The sequence below is a fragment of the Gorilla gorilla genome, chromosome 4 (genome assembly GCF_029281585.2).
Source record: "Gorilla gorilla gorilla isolate KB3781 chromosome 4, NHGRI_mGorGor1-v2.1_pri, whole genome shotgun sequence".
In the NCBI taxonomy this organism is placed as follows: domain Eukaryota; kingdom Metazoa; phylum Chordata; class Mammalia; order Primates; family Hominidae; genus Gorilla; species Gorilla gorilla.
This window is the reverse complement of record NC_073228.2, coordinates 79,128,066-79,143,880: the sequence shown is the minus strand read 5'-3', so window position 1 is coordinate 79,143,880 and position 15,815 is coordinate 79,128,066. Positions and strand designations below refer to the sequence as shown.

At 59.1% G+C, this 15,815-nt stretch overlaps 1 protein-coding gene across 2 annotated transcripts in view; it reads left to right on the top strand.

Annotated features, from left to right (window-relative positions):
- Positions 1-378: 378 nt before the first annotated feature.
- Positions 379-15,815, top strand: part of KCNJ12 (potassium inwardly rectifying channel subfamily J member 12) — a 43,806-nt gene continuing 28,369 nt past the window's right edge. For both annotated transcript variants that reach the window (XM_055385915.2, XM_055385914.2), the window contains exon 1: positions 379-1,170. The gene's annotated coding sequence lies outside the window, so the exon portion shown is untranslated. The remainder of the gene's footprint in view (positions 1,171-15,815) is intronic.

The window sequence follows — 15,815 nt, the reverse complement described above, 5'->3', positions numbered from 1 at the left end:
CACATGGGGATCCGGTCGGCAGAGAGAGGTCCAGGGAGGAGCACAGAGAAGGCAGGAGATGGGAGAAGCCAAGCAGCTCACGATGGAGAGGAGAAAAATGCTATTAGGGTGGGATGGTGTGTGTAGAGGGTGCGTGCCTGGTGTGCAGGGGAAAAGGGCTCTGTGGGAATGCACAAGCTTAGACCTGTGTGTGCGTATGCACACGTGCAGATGCCATCCTGCATGTGCACATAAGAGCGAGTGTGCACATGTGCACCTGCGAACATCATGCATGTGGGGGCATGTATCCTGCATGTTTATGCCTGTGTGTGTGCTCGCCATGCACCTGTGCGTGCGCGCGTGTCCCCCGGAGGACGTGCCTGCATGTGTGTTTATGTGTGTGTGCGCGCATGTCCCCGGGAAGTCGTGCCTGTGTGTGTGTGTGTGTGTGTGTGTGTATATATATGTGTGTGCGCGCGCGCGTCCCAGTGCGCAAGTGGCTGGCTGTGTGTGTGTAGGGGGCGGCCCGGGACTAGGAGGGGCTCGGGGCCAGGCCGGAGCCGTGGTAGGCGGGTGCAGCGGCTGCGCGGCGCGGCGCGGCGCGGGGCGGGCGTGCTCTCCGCGGAGAGTTAGAGGAGTTGCCGAGCTGAGCTCCGGTGGAGCGAGGCGCGGAGCTGGGTGCGCGCCGAGCCTCTGCCTCCCGCCGCCTCCTCGCCCTCCATTCCTCGCTCCCCGTCTTCTCCCGGCCACACCGCCACTGCTGCCGCCTCCCTGGGAACAGTAGCCGGGGGAGGGGGACTGGCGCGGTCAGAGCCTGCGAGGAGGTGCGGGGCGCCGGGGCGTAGGGGAGCGCGCCGGGCCCTGCCCGAGATCAGATAACAGCCGGCGGGGGAGGGGGTGGGCCGGCCGTGCTCACAGCCGGACCGAGGGACCGACGCCAGCCGCCCCGGCCCAAGCGAGCGCCCAGCGGCCGGGGGCGCCGTCCAGGCGCGCGCCCCCGACCCGTGGCTGGATCAGGGCGATCCGCTTTGCGGAGAGACGCGCCCCTCGGCATGGAGCGCCCCCGGGAGCTGCCCTGAGGCGGTGGCGGCAGCGGCGGCGATGCAGCCAGCGCGGCAGCTGCCGGGGCCAGGAACGGCCGCCCGGAGCTGGGAGGACGCCGAGCGCGCCGCGCCCGGGCCACTGACCGAGGTAAGTGCGCGGCCGCGGGCGCATGGTCCCTCCCGGGCCCGGCCCCAGTTCCCCGCAGGCCGCGCCTCGCCACTAGCCCGGCCCGGAGCGAGCACGAGGTTGTGCAGCAACAGGGAAGGTGGAGCGGGAGGGTGTTTTCTTCCTCTCGTTTTATTTTTTTTCCTCCCTTGGTGAGACATCGGAGGAAATGCTGACTGCGAGCTTTTCTTTTCCTGCCATGTCTCCGGCTACCACCACAAGGAACTTTGCTCCTGGCTAACCTTCGTCCTGGGGGGCGCTCCGGGAAACTTTGAGGAGCCCTCGGCCCCCCTCTGGCTGGTTTGCACTAGGGGGCTCGGGAGGGAGCGTGCGGAAGCACTCTGGCGCGCGGCATGGGTCCTACGCGTGACCTTCCCGGAGACCCCGCGATCGAGGTGGGGTTCGGAGGTGGGCGCCCGGGCTATATGAGCCGCCCCGAGAATGCCTCCCGTCAGAGACCTGCGGGTTCTTGGAGTCGTGTCTCTTTCTCACCTCCCGTGCTGTAATGGAGTAAAAATATTCTGGAAATGATTCCATGCCAGCAAGTCAGCCAAGTCCAGAGGCTCCCTTTTGCTTTTAGAAGTCGGCCTTGATCTCCGAGGGGATGGCCGCTGGCTGAGAAGCTCCCAGGATTTCAGGGCCAGGGTCCACCCTGCGTGCGCACGGCCTCTCCGGGTGCCGTGGGGGAGCGGGGCAGGAATCAGGGGCTCATGGGCAGAGACAGCTGGGGTGGGGCGCTCCTTGGGGGGTTCAGATGGGAGTTGAGGCCCAAGCGAGTGTCTGTGCCTCGGTTTTGATCCAGCGTGCCCATGTCATGTGAATATTTTAAAACCTGTGATCGGAATGGGGGTCAAAGTGTTTCTTTGGGGACGGTCTTGTTCTGGGAGGTTTTCCTGCCTCCTCACAGCCTGGACTCGCCCGCACCTGGGACCTCCCCCTCCCCATTTCCCAGGGGGCGTTCCCATCTTAGAGTACCGCGCTGCCTGTGGCCATTTCTAGTTTCTTTTTTGCTCCCTATACCCAGGTTCGAGCCCTGCAATAAAGCGCTGGGGACCTCCTGGCTCCCACATCTGCGCCCCAAACCCAGGTTCACAGGCTCCGTCTCCGAGAGCGCCGAGGCGCCCACACGCCACTGAAATCGGCAGCCGCCTTTGGAAGGTGCGAACCCGGAAGGCGTTAGCCTTGGGCCTAGCCTTCGCCCCCTCTGAGATGCCAGAGGAGGGCCGGTCCCTGGCCGCGCAGCTGGACCCTAGCCTCCCTCGCGCTGCGCTGCACCTCCGCGGCCCCTCCTCGCGCAGCTCCGCCCTGGACCGCCGCCCTGTGGCGGGCGAGGGTCAGGGAGGGGAGGTCCATCTCAGCCCTGGGCGCCACCAGAGGCTTGCGCTCTTTTTGAGGGGTACTCCCTTCTGTATTCTGAGAAGAGCCCCTCAGTGTCTGCTGGGACCGCCCCCCCCCCCAACAAAAGACTTCACAGCGCAGTCTGTCCCTCAGTTCTGTGGTGGCACCTCCAACCAGACAGGGGACCCGAGGTTGGCAGCTCTAGGAGGGGGACCCTGGGGGCCTGTCATTTGGTGGGGCCAAGCCGCCTGAGAGAGAGCAGGGAGTGAGGGCGGAGGGCACTCACTTGAGCACCCTGGAGACGAGGAGGGTGGCTCCAGTGTGCTGGGCCACAGGGACACCCTCTTCTCCACTGGAGGGCCGCTGTAGGCATACAGTAGGCAGTCTGTAAATGCTGGCTGTTGACCCAGAGCTGGCAGGTAGGGGCTCCAAGTCCTCTATCACCTCCTTTTTCCCCTCCCAGGGGAGGGCATGGCTGACACCCCTCATCCCCAGCACTGAAGGGGTGGAACCTTCTCTGGGAGGGGCAGGACCTGAGCTGTCAGTCCACCTCTGGACACTCCCCCTGCAGCTACCCCGTCAAAACCCCATAAGGTTTCCAGGCTGCCCCGGAGGGGACCCCTCCAGGAATGTGCCTCAACTGTGCTGGAAGGAAGAGGTGCCTGGGAAGTGGTGGAGGAGTATTGCCTAAAGCCATGCAGTGGGTTGGGTTTGGACAGATGCCTTCACCTAGCTCTTTCCATGCCAGGCGCTTACCCCACCAGCCTTCCTGCCCCAGGGCCATGGTGTCCCCATCCCTGGGTCTCCTTGAAGCAGGACAAGGTAACACTGAGTGGCCCTGCAACAGCAAAATAATAATGACAGCAGTGATAACAGGAGTAACAGCAGCAGCAGCACCTGCAGCTCTGCAGCACTGGGGCCGGTTCTGTCTATGGGCAGTTTTCTCTGCCTAGCCAGGCCTCCGGTACCCTGGGCCACAGTTGGCAGTACCAAGCGTGGCACCCGGAGGCCCTGGCATACGGCTGGGGCGGAAGTGACTGCATCATTACTGTCATCAACCTCTGTGGCCCTCACCAGTTCCCCAGGCAGAAGGCTACTGGTACACACGGTGCCCACCCAGTGGCCACCCTCACCCCCCCGCTCCCAGGCCCAGCTCTGGGCTGGTCCCTTCCTCCAACAGGTGCAGCTGGTGCCTGTGGCTGGGCCCTGGCCAGGGCTTTACTGTGAGCGACACATGGGTACACCTGCCCCTCCCCTGGGCCTGCCCTTGGAGCCCTGCCACAGGCTAGCATGGAGGAGAGTCAGGGAGGGGGCAGCTCGCAGGCGGCAGGAGGGGTGGAGGCTTGACTGGCCACATGGAAGGTGCGGTGGGTTGGGGCTCAGCCCCACGGGGTGGCTGTGCCGGGAACTGGCAGCGTGATGGGGACACGGCAGCAGGGAAAGGCTGAAGATGAAAGAGAGCTGGCCTGAAACTGGGCCGTGTGCAGGTTGGCCAGAGCTTCAGAGGCACCACGGGGTTGGGGGTGGGGGGCGGGGGGGCCTGGCAGAGGCAGGTGGGCTTTCTGAGGTGCTGGGCTCGGGGCAGGACCAGAGCCCCCGCTGGGCACTGGCCAAGGACCCAGCCCTGGGTCAGCTGACTTAATTTCCTAATGGCCTGCCAGTGCAGAGGGTGGCATTAGCTCTATTGTGCAGACAGGGATTGGAGGCCCAGGGAGGCACTGGAGGCACCAGCCCGTGGGGCTCAGACCCAGAGCCCTGGTGCTTTCCCAGGGACAGAACTGCACCTTCCCCCATTCCACAGACACACCCCTCAGGGGCATTTGACTGCCAGGCTAGCTTTCTCCCTGCCTTACCACCAGGCAGGTCCCACACAGGGCCTGAGGCCTGCATGCCATCCCAGCTCCCGGGAGCTGTATTCCTAGGACCTAGTGAAGCCCTGGCACAGAGTAGGTGCTCAGTAAATGCTCGATGATTCCATGTCTGGACTGCTTCTTCCAGCCACAGAGGCCTTGCTGTGCTGGTGAGAGCTGTGGGGGCTGAGTTCTGGGGCTGGAGACCCCAGGCCCTGTTGCCTAGCTGTGGCCCCTGTGCTGGGTAGGCATACAGAAGTGCTTGATCAATGGGCATTGCATACGGGGAGACCCAGCCCCTGCCCTCAGGGATCTCACTATCTCAGAGGAGACTCTTGGACAGACTCAGGGGGGCAAGAGAGGCAGGTGTAGCAGCTAAGATGGGGTCACTCTTCCTGGCCTCAGTTCATCATCTGTGAAGTGGGACTGGCTCCGGAGAGTGCTCAGGATGGGGCAGTAGGAATGTGAGACTTGGAGCGTGCCTCTGGGAATTGGGGGTGGGCAGGGGCTGGTCTCAGTAGAAATGGACGTGTGGAGAGGGGGATCTGGGAAGGAGGGGGTATGAGCATTTGTGGAGCCAGAGCCTGGGGAACTCATCATTTCCCCATCCAACCTTCCCTTGGACATGTAGGGAAGCAGGCCCAGGGCAGGGCAGCGATTTGCTGCAGCAGTGGGCCCCAGATGGCAGTGGGCCCCAATGCAGGCCTCCTGTTTCCTGGTGCGTCGTCAGTGTCCCCTAACCCCAATCACCACCGCTGGTGCTCCACAGCTCACTCCTTCCTGCCTGGCTGCTGAAGTGGCAGCATGAGGCTGTGGAGACCTTGGGGACCCCCGCCCAGCCCTCTAATTAGCCTTCAGCCATGCATCATTGGACATGGTTCCATTTGCTTGGCCAGATAGGAGTGGGAACCCCTTTCTCAGCTGCCCCAGGGAGCAGTTCTGCCTTGGCTGTGCATTAATGCTGTCCTAGGGTCAGTGGGCACAGCCTCCTGGATCCTGCCTGACTCCCCCCGCCCACCTGGACTGAGCCCTCCCTCCTGCTTGGGCAGCCAAAGCCTCCCTCTCCTGCCCTCACCTGCAGCCCAGGCCTCTTTGAAGGACTCAGGCTTGGAGAGGGGCCAGGGAACAAACAATAAAGCTTATGGAGTGGAGGCTTCTACCAGAGCCACTCTGGGCCATTGTTCCTTGAGCACTTACTATGTGCCTGGTGCACTCTGGGTGTCAGGGCCCTCTGTCGATTCCCACCACACTCCTCCCTGGGACTCTCAGGGCCCTGCACAGTCTGGCCTCACTTCCAGGACTCTTGCTCCCTCCCCGGGGCCACGCTCCTGCCTGCCTTGCTGTGCTTCCAACAGATCAGGCCCACTCCTACTACCTCAGGGCCATTGCACATGCTGCTGTCTCTGCCTGGAATGTTCTTTCCCAGATCTCTGCACGGCCCCTCCCTTACCGCCTTCATGTCTTGCCCAGATGCCACCCTCTCTCCAGGACCTCCCCTGATTCCCCTGTGGGACACTGCAGCTTCCCTTTCCCCCATGTTCCTTTTCCTGCTTTATTTTTCTCTGTAGAACTTAATGCTATCTGCCACAATGTATTTTATTTGCTGATCTTGTTTACTGTCTATCTTTCCCTTGGAATAGGATCTCCTCTTTTTGGACCTATTCTACCACAGCTGTGTCCCCAGTGCCTAAGCGGTAGGCAGGAGATGGCAGGCGCCCAGTAAACACAGAGAGCGAATGGGCTGCTTCAGCCAGGCCTGGTGCCTGACATGCAGTGAGTACTTGGTAGCAATGGTAGCCAGCATTGTCAGCCCATTCTGCAGATGAGAAAACTGAGCCTCAGAGAGGTCACTGTCCAAGAACTGTGGCGCTTGTTGGTGGACAGAGCTGGATTCTGACCTTTTCTCTGAGCCTTTGGCCTGCCATCTGTCTGTCTGGCTGAGTGGGAGGGAGTTGGGGCTTCCTTCAGGCCCCCGCTCTGGGTGGAGTGCTTTATATCTATACCCTCACTGCTTCAAGCTCCAAGCCCTGTTGTGTCCTCTAGCACTTGGCCTGCTTCAGCTCAGGATGTCCCCATCCGATTCCTTCCGAGGATCACAAGCCATTCCCATTGCAGATCCCAGCAAACTGAGGCCTGGGGCGTGGGGCCTCTCATATCTCAGCTGATGGCTGAATCCTTTCTCCTGCCTTCAGCATACATGTTTGGAGGGCGGCTGAGGGGATGGGGCTGGCAGGGAGGGGACAGTGTCTCTGTTTCTTGCCCAGTTAAGCATTCCAGACTCCCAACGGTCATTGAGTTTCATGTCAATGCATTTCACCTCTCCTTTCCAGTCTTTTTTTTGGAACATGACACACACGTTATAAAATGTTTAAAAATGTTTATGATTTGCAATGATCAACTCCAGCGGCTTTAGTGGCCAGCAATGATCACCTCTGCAACTATAGAGACTGGAATGCTTTCTGCTTGCCTGAGCGCTGCCCATCCCTCCTCCCCTGGATGTCCATGTTGCCTCAGAAAAGACAGGGCTGGTGGCCCCTTTTGTGGGGAGCAGATAGGTTCTGGTCCTGGGCCTCAGCCAGGTGTGCCTGGTTGGCCAGGTGTGCGGCCAGGTGTGCCAGGATGGGAGATTGTCTCCTGAGGCTCACCTGGGGAGTGGGGGCAGAAAAGGAAACCAGGTAACATGAGGACTGGCAGCAGGGATACTTCTCAGCCCTCCCTGCCTCCACCCCAAGGGTGTACAGGAGGGTGCGACATGACACCTCCACTGTGGGAGCGGGCAGCCTGAGGCCAGAGAGGGCGTGGGAGTGGGCAGCCTGAGGCCAGAGAGGGTCCCCACAGCCGGAGGTCACACAGTTCCCAGAGGAAGGCTGGGGCGCAGCCTTGAGGCCACAGACCCTCTGTCCCTGATGCCTCCAGGCAGCTGTTTGGGGACTTGGCAGGGGAGGGGCCGGGAAGAAGGGAGCATGTGGAGACTGAGATGTGTATGATAGAAAGGATGAAAGGCCGGGGGCAGGAGAGGTCAAGGGGGATGGAGTGGCCTGGTGGCCGGAGGTGTGCCCTTGCCCCTGCCCGCCCCGCTTGCTCCAGCTGCAGCCGGGCCCGAGCTGGCGGCTCCAGGCCTGCAATTCTCCAGCACTTAAAGCAAAAATAAATCGCTGCCAGCAGCTGGCGTTCTGTGTGGCAGCAGCCGAGCCAACCCCGCCCCGACCCTCTGCCTCGGGGCTCCTGGTTCCAGGCCAAGCCAGGCTTCCATTCAGGGCTGGGGGGCGCCGATGCCAGGGAGGGTCCAGGGGAGCTTGGCGTGGCCAGAGGGGGCGGGTCCTGGCATGATCACAGGGAGGGCAGAGGCAGATGGAGACCTGGGGCTTCCAGGGGTGCTGGGATCTGGGGCAGGTTGGGGATACTCAAAAGTGGGGCTTCTGACAGTCTTTGGTCTTGTGGAAATAGGGCCTGGGAGGGGCAAACTCAGGGGTCACAGCCATCTGTTTGGCCCTGGGGATCCCCAATCACAAGCCACCCCCAGCCTGTCCCCTGGGTGTCCCTTTCTTTCCATCCCCTCCCTTCCCTTCTCAGAGAATCCTAGAGGTCCTAGAGGTCAGGTATTTGCGTGGTGAGCTTTGAGGATGCAGGATTTTGGCCTCATTCCTGAGCTCAGCAGGTGGCTGGGGATGTGGCCTGCACAAGACCCCTGCCCTGGGGGGCTGACATCTCAGTGGGTGGGGCAGGATGAAATAGACAAAAAACACATGAGCCATCACGGACATTGTCATATTTTGTTGAATATAACAGTTTTTAATTGTAAGATTGTTATGTGCTCACAGTAAAGTGATGAACAGTTGTAAGGGGAAAAGTGAATTTCTCCTCCTCACCCCCTCCCTCCCCCACCCCCAGAGTTTCTTGTCCTTGGGGTGACCATCATTAGAGAGGCTTCTGGGTTTCTCAGTGCTTATGCAGACATGAATAAGTAAATGGAGGCATAGAAACGTGCTAATATCTAAGTTGCCTTTTTTTAAATTCGTATGGGACCATTGCATACATGTCATGGCGTCCTCTGCACCATGTGCACTGCTGTGTGGTACCCGTGCCCCCTGGACCCAGGGGTCTCATCCTGTCGTCCTGGGCATGGATTGAGGGCTGAGTCTTGGGACTGTAGGATCTTTGTGGCATCTGAATGCACAGAGCCACCGAAGTCCGTGAGTCATGGGTTCTTTTCGTTGTCATTTTAGCTGCCTTGAGACAGAGATCCTGGATTGCAGGATTTGGTTTAAGTACCAGGAGAGGTACTGAGTCCTCGCCTGGGTGCCTCCTTCATCAGATCCCTCTGGGAGTTGGGATAATCCAGATCCCCTGCCTCCATCCCCAGAGCTCAGAGGGTCTGGGGGGCTTCAGAGTCGCAGCCTGGGGCTTTGGGACCTCTGGGTGAACCTGGCTCCCACTCAGGGCAGAGTAGACACGCTGGAGCTCGGAGGGGAGGCGCTCATTGCTGCTCCCACTGGGGTCCTTCTTCCTTTAGCCTCTCTTCTTCCCTTAGCTCTGACCTCCTAGAAACAGGATCACTTGTTCCTTCACTGTCTTCAGGCCGGGGCAGGCCTCTGTGTGGGGAATGTCACTTTGTTTTTGTTGTTGTTGTTGTTGTTGTTTGTTTTTTTGTTTTTTTGTTTTGAGATGGAGTCTCACTCTGTCGCCCAGGCTGGAGTGCAATGGCGCGATCTCAGCTCACTGCAAGCTCCGCCTCCCGGGTTCACGCCATTCTCCTGCCTCAGCCTCCCGAGTAGCTGGGACTATAGGCACCCACCACCGCGCCCGGCTAATTTTTTTTGTATTTTTAGTAGAGACGGGGTTTCACCGTGTTAGCCAGGATGGTCTCGATCTCCTGACCTCGTGATCTGCCCGCCTCAGCCTCCCAAAGTGCTGGGATTACAGGCGTGAGCCACCGCGCCCGGCCCAGGAATGTCACTTTGACCTGTCTCCAAGCTTCCGCATCTCAGTGCCTGTCCCCTCCTTGTCATTCCTTGGAACCTGGCCTGAGATGCATCAGGGTGGTCCCACCTTACTCCACCAGGGCCCCTTATTAGAAAGGATCTGCTACACTGATTGGGAGAGTGACCAGTCTGTGGTCACTCTCAGTATCTGTCTCAGTGTCTGTGGGGATCAGATATACCTGGTGCCCTTCTTTTATGAGCCTCAGTTTCTATGTTTGTGAAATGGGGAGGCAGTCCATTCTCATGTCTGGGCATCTGTTCTCTCCTCCCCTCTGGGCTTGGGCACTGCAGGCAAGACAGCGCAGCTTCCTGGCCTCCTTGATCCCTATTCTGCTGTGTGGCCGGAGGCTCAGCCCTGCCATCACCCCGGCCTGCTGGGCTACAAGCTGTCAGCAGCACCTGCCCAGCCGGAGCAGCCAGGTCCCTCCCCAGGCCCTGGGAGCCTTGAAGACCACTGGAGGCAGTGCCCCAGGAGGTAGCCGTGGAGTGGCCCCGGCCCTCCCTGGGGGTTGTGTAACAGAGGAGACCCCGCTGCCCTCCTCTTTTCCTCTGCAGGGTGGAGGCTGGCCTGGGCCCTGCCAGCACAGCCTCCAGGCCACCCATGGGTCCTGGCCTCCATCCCACGGTAGATGCCCTGACTCTGCAGCACCAGGGCTCATGACCAGGCTCTTGGTGGCCTTAGGACCAGCTGCCGCTGGGTGGGGATGCCCCAGATCAAAGGCAGGTAATAGAGAGGAGACTGGGAGGACAGTGGGTGGGGAGCAGGAGCCCTGGGAGCCTCAGTGTCCTCCCCTGTGAAATGGGAACACTAGAGAAAGTGGGTTGGGCAAATCCACACGCCTACCATTGCATCTGGGGTGTGGAAGGAGCACTGGGGCAGGAGTCTGGCAGCACCACCAACCAGGTCCAGTAAAGAAAGCAGAGGCAGGGATCAGAGGGCGGCAAGCCAGTGAGACCCTGTGTCGGTTTCCTGCTGCTGCCACCATAACAGACTGGGTGGCCTAAAACAGTACAAATGCAGCATCCGTTCTGGAGGCCAGACGTCTGAAACCGGTGTCTGCAGGGCTGGTTCCTCGTGGAGCCTCTGAGGGAGAAGCCATTCTGGGGCTCTCCCCCAACTTCTGGGGCTTCTGGCAGTCCTGGCATTCCTTGGCTTGTGGGCATCTCCAGTCTCTGCCTCTTGTCTTCACATGGTCTCCTCTCCCTGTGCTGCCTCTCCCTCTCCTCTCTCTCACTCTTTCTGTTATGAGACAGTCTCACTCTGTCAACCATGGCTCACTGCAACCTGGAACTCACAGGCTCAAGTGATCCTCCTGCCTTAGTCTCCCAAGTAGCTGGGACTACAGATGTGCACCACTATGCCTGGCACATTTTTAATTTTATTGTATTTTTTTTTTAACTATATATTTTTTTGATATGGAGTCTGGCTCTGTCACCAGGCTGGAGTGCAGTGGCGTGATCTCGGCTCACTGCAACCTCCGCCTGCCAGGTTCAAGAGATTCTCCTGCCTCAGTCTCCTGAGTAGCTAGGACTACAGGCGTGCGCCACCACGCCCAGCTAATATTTATATTTTTAGTAGAGATGGGGTTTCACCATGTTGGCCAGGATAGTCTCGATATCTTGACCTTGTGATCCATCTGCCTTGGCCTCCCAAAGTGCTAGGATTACAGGTGTGAACCACCGCGCCAGGACCTCTACTTCTAAGAATGCTTGTCATTGGATTCAGGGCCCACCCTAATACAGGATGATCTCATATCCAAACTCTATATTTGCAAAGGCTCTTTTCATCCGAATAAAGTCATATTCACAGGTTCTGTGTGGACATCTCTTTGGGGAGGGCACCATTCAGCCACTACTCATGGCCAACCCAGATATGCCACCCTGCATCCTTTTTCTCTTTTAAGAAACGTGCTCTCCCTGTAGTCCCAGCTACTCAGGAGGCTGAGGCAGGAGAATGGCGTGAACCCGGGGGGCGGAGCCTGCAGTGAGCGGAGATCGCGCCACTGCATTCCAGCCTGGGTGACAGAGCGAGACTCCGTCTCAAACAAAAACAAAAACAAAAACAAGAAACGTGCTCTCCACTTTGGGAGGCCGAGGTGGGCAGATCACGAGGTCAGGAGATCGAGACCATCCTGGCTAACACGGTGAAACCCTGTCTCTACTGAAAATACAAAAAATTAGCCGGGCGTGGTGGCAGGCCCCTGTAGTCCCAGCTACTCGGGAGGCTGAGGCAGGAGAATGGCGTGAACCCGGGAGGCGGAGCTTGCAGTGAGCCGAGATCGCGCCATAGCACTCCAGCCTGGGCGACAGAGTGAGACTATGTCTCAAAAAAAAAAAAAAAAAAAAAAGAAACGTGCTCTTTTTTAGAACCGTACTTTGGAGACATCGAGCGCTGGGGTGAGGTGTTTTGGCATCAGCTACCAGCAGTGCATCCTCGGGCGGGTTTCCCAGCTGCCCTGTGTCTCAGTTTCCTCACCTGGGAAGTGGAGCTATGAATGGTCCTTCCCCTGTCGGAGGGTGTGGGAGATGACACCTTTTATTATTATGTCTGTCAGCAACTGGTGTGAACATCTAACTGGTATTTCCCACAGGAGGCTGGATTTCTGTTTAGTTAACTGGCCTCACTGAAGCGCTCACTTTTAGGTTTCCCTCCGACCCTCAGCTGTCAGTGATGTAATGCTGCTGTAATACCTGGACACGGAGGTCCTCCTGCCCCAGCTGTCCAAGAGAAAGTTCTGGAAATGGCCTGTTTGCTTGAGGGGCTGTGTCTTTGTGGTTTTGAGGTGTCACCGCTGTGCCCCCCGAGGGTCGTGCTGGTTGGTAGCCCCCTTGACAGAGTCTGTGTGCACTGGGTCCCTTCCTTCCACTCCTCCCCCACTGCTGAGGCCACCAGTTCTGGCCGTGAAGATGGCAGCCCCGCTGTCATCGTTCTGCTTGGCATCTCCTTTGTTTTAGAGGTGTAGTGGCTTTTCAAGTTAAAACCTCTTGTTGTAGTTCCATTTCTGGCAGCTGCCGGCTCCTGCAGGGAGGGTGTTTTCCTGACCTTATCCTTCCCGGCAGAGAAGCCCTCAGGGAGTGGGTGGGATGCCCTGGCCACATGCCAGCCCTCTGTCATCCTCCTGGGTCTCTATGGCTCACCCAGGGATGGGGAGCAGCGGCCTCGTTTCAGACGCCTGAGCGGGGCGTTGGGAGGACCTGCCATACCCCATCCCGTGCCAGCGTTCTTGCCTGCGCGTGGAGCCTGAGAGTGTGGCTCCTCACTGCCCGGAGGGAGGGGTTGGGCTCACACCTGTGACCCCCTTGCCACACCCTAGTCCCTCTGGAGGTGGGTGTAGGTGGGATTGCTATAATGCCCCTTGGCCAAGGGAGCCTGGGTGTCTGTCCTTGGCCCCCTCCTGTGGCTCCCAACTGCCGCCAGGAAATTTGGGATCCCCAGCAATACAAATGGCCCGGTGGTGAATCCAGCAGCCTGTGGTGTCACCGGGTGCCTTTATTTCTCAGGAAGCAGTGTGACGTCGTGCTGAGGCTTGGCACCCCAAAACAATAATGAAAACGACTGCTTACCCAGCGGCGGCTGGTGCCAGGCGCTGTGCTCAGTGCTTTCCTGAACATTATCTCACTTAATTCTCAAAATGTCCCAGCCAGGCAAGGAGTGGGGCTTGAGAGATGGGGCCACTGGGGGAGGCGGTGGCCAAGCCAGATTTGAACCCCAATCGGGAAGCCTCGGTTCTCTGAAGAAGGCCCTGCTGGGCCCCCCTCTGAGGGAAGGTAGAGACCTCCTGGGCCTGGGATCCAGGAGGCGTCTTGCCACTGAGATGTCTCTGGCTTGGAATGGCGGCGCTGGGCATGAACTTGGGGCCTGGATTGACATGGGCTGCTCTCCCACCCCCATCTGCTGTGTGACTTGAGGTAAGCTGCATCACCTCTCTGAACCTCATTTCCCTACTGTGAGAAATGGAGCCAAATTTACCCCATTTAAACTGCAGTTGTGCGGGGAGCTTGCCTGGCCAGGTGTTAGGCTGTTTCAGAATTCCAGAGGACAGGGTCTGAGTCCTGCTATTCACAAGTGGAGAAATGGAGGTCGGGAGAAGGGGAGGGACTGCCCAGAGTCTTGCCTCCCACCTGTGACCTCAGCCACAGAGCATGGCTGGTCCAGGCACCTCTTTCTTGCCCCTAGACCAAGCTAAGAGGACAAGCCATTGCCTGAGCACTGTTGTGCGCTGGGGGCATGGGCAGGGAGAGACCCTGCTCTCAGGGTGAGGCCTGCCCCTTCACCTGTTCCCTAGAGGTGAAATGGCCTCTCTCCATGTGCATCACATCCCAGAGCCCTGGCCCCCTGGCTGAGCTCAGGCTTCCCACGAATCTGTGGGCCCTGTGTGATACCGCAGGTTGTGGTGGCGGCAGCTTCGCTGCTTGGGGAGTAAGTCGATGACTTACTTACCCACTCACTCATTCACTTAACTTTGGGGATCCCCTGTCCTGAGGGGGAAGCAGCTGTGCCCTCAGAGCCCCATGGCTGAGTGGAGGTCTCTGCAGACGGTGGGGGTGTGGTGGGGCAGGGACGGTTTCCTGGGGAAGAGGCCCTGGATCCTGGCCCCACGTGGGGGTTGGGGGCTGCTGTGGCACCTGTGTCCCCCAGCACCAGTGTTCAGCTCAGGGGAGCTCTTATAGAGCCTTTCAAAACCATCACTGGGCCCTAGGCAGGGAGATCCCCAGCCACCTGCTTCCTAGCCCTCCCTGTGACATGCAGGGAGCAAGACTTAAAGGGCATGAACCCTGAGTCCAGCTGTGGCCTTGCTGCTCGGGGCTGCCCATCAGCCTTGCCCTGCCTCTCACTGCACGTCCTGCTTCTGAGCTGGGGTGCTGGTCCCGGACCCTCCTCCTCCTGCCTCATTCCAGAACCCTCTCTCTCTTTCTCGGGCCCAGCTCCCAGGCCCCCACTCCTGCCCCATTCCTGGCTTTCTCCCTCAAGGGTCCCTGACTCCCCACCAGCAGGGTAACCACCTCTTTCACTGAGAAAATCGAAGAGAATTTCAACTCTTGCCCCTCACAGCTCCCCTCCCCATGATGGACTGTCACCCCTCACCCACAGGGCCCACCCCTCTTGCCCACCCAAGGCTATCGCTGTCTCGAGGCTCCCTCCCTCCGCTGGACCCTGCACTACACCCTGGTTGGGAGTGAATCCTTCCAAAGGTGGCGATGGAGGGCCCACTGGGATGGGCACTGCTCCCCAGGCCCCAGGACGCTCGAAGGCACAAAACAAAGTCCTGCCCCATGGAGCTTCTGTGCCAGTGGACCACTGACCATAGACTCCATGGGAGAGGGACTCGCTTCTGGAGAAGGGGCCCAGACCTGCGTGGAGTCAGGGCGGGAGCTGGGAGGACGTCCAAGGGAAGCGGGGCCAGTGGCCAGAGGTGGACGGAGCCTGACCAAGGGGCAGGGGCACAGGGATGGGGAGGGGGAGCAATTGCAGGGTCTGGAGGCTGCAGCAGCATTTCTGGTTTTCTTCCTTTCCTTCCCTCCTTTCTTGTAACAATAAGCATTTCTTCCCGCTCCCTGGTCCAGAGTTTGGTTGTGGCTCTGAGCTGCTGGGAGGAGTTGGGGTTGGATCTGTCAGGCCAAGGTTGGTTTCAAATCTCCTTTGTGTGTCTCCTCCCAATGTTTTTTTCTTGGAGGTGAAATTCAGTTCTTTTTTCTTGAAGGTGAAATTCACATAAGATGAAATTAACCATTTAAAAATGAACAATTCAGTGGTATTTAGTGCATTCATAATGTCGTGCAGCAATCACCTCTGTCTAGTTCCAAAGCCTTCCACCATGCAGAAAGGAAGCCCTGTCCCATTGGTAGTCACTGCCAGTCCCTGCTTCATCCCCTGGCAGCCACTAAACCGCTTGCTGTAGCTGTGGATCTTCCTAATCTGGACGTCGTGTGTGCGTGGGGCCCTGCACAGGTAGCCTTCTGTGGCTGGCTTCCCCATCTCCGTCATGTCCTCCAGGCTCGGCCCTGGTGTGCTGTGCATCAGCACCGCCTTCCTTGCCAGGGCTGAGGGATGCCTGGGTATGGATGGACACACTCTGCCTGCCCGTTTGTCATTGATGGATGCTGGGCTGCTCAGCCTTTGGCACCGGTGAACGGTGCTGCCATGGACATGGAACACAGGTTCCCTTGGATGCCGGTTTCCAGATCTCTCCATGTACCTAGAGGTGAAATGGCTGGGCCTGCGGCAGCCCCGCCAAACTCTGGAGGGGCTGTTACCTTTGGAAGAGGCTCTGACTCCAGGGCACCCTTCCTGTACCCCTCCAGCCTGCGTTCTTGCTGTACCCCCGGACCACAGACCTCTTCACAAGACTGTCCTGCTGCTCCCCAGCTTCTCCTCATGGCCATCCCCTGTGATGCTTTGGAAACATTTAGGACAGGGTTACCAGTCACCTGGTTTGTCTGAACCTGTGCTCTCTGG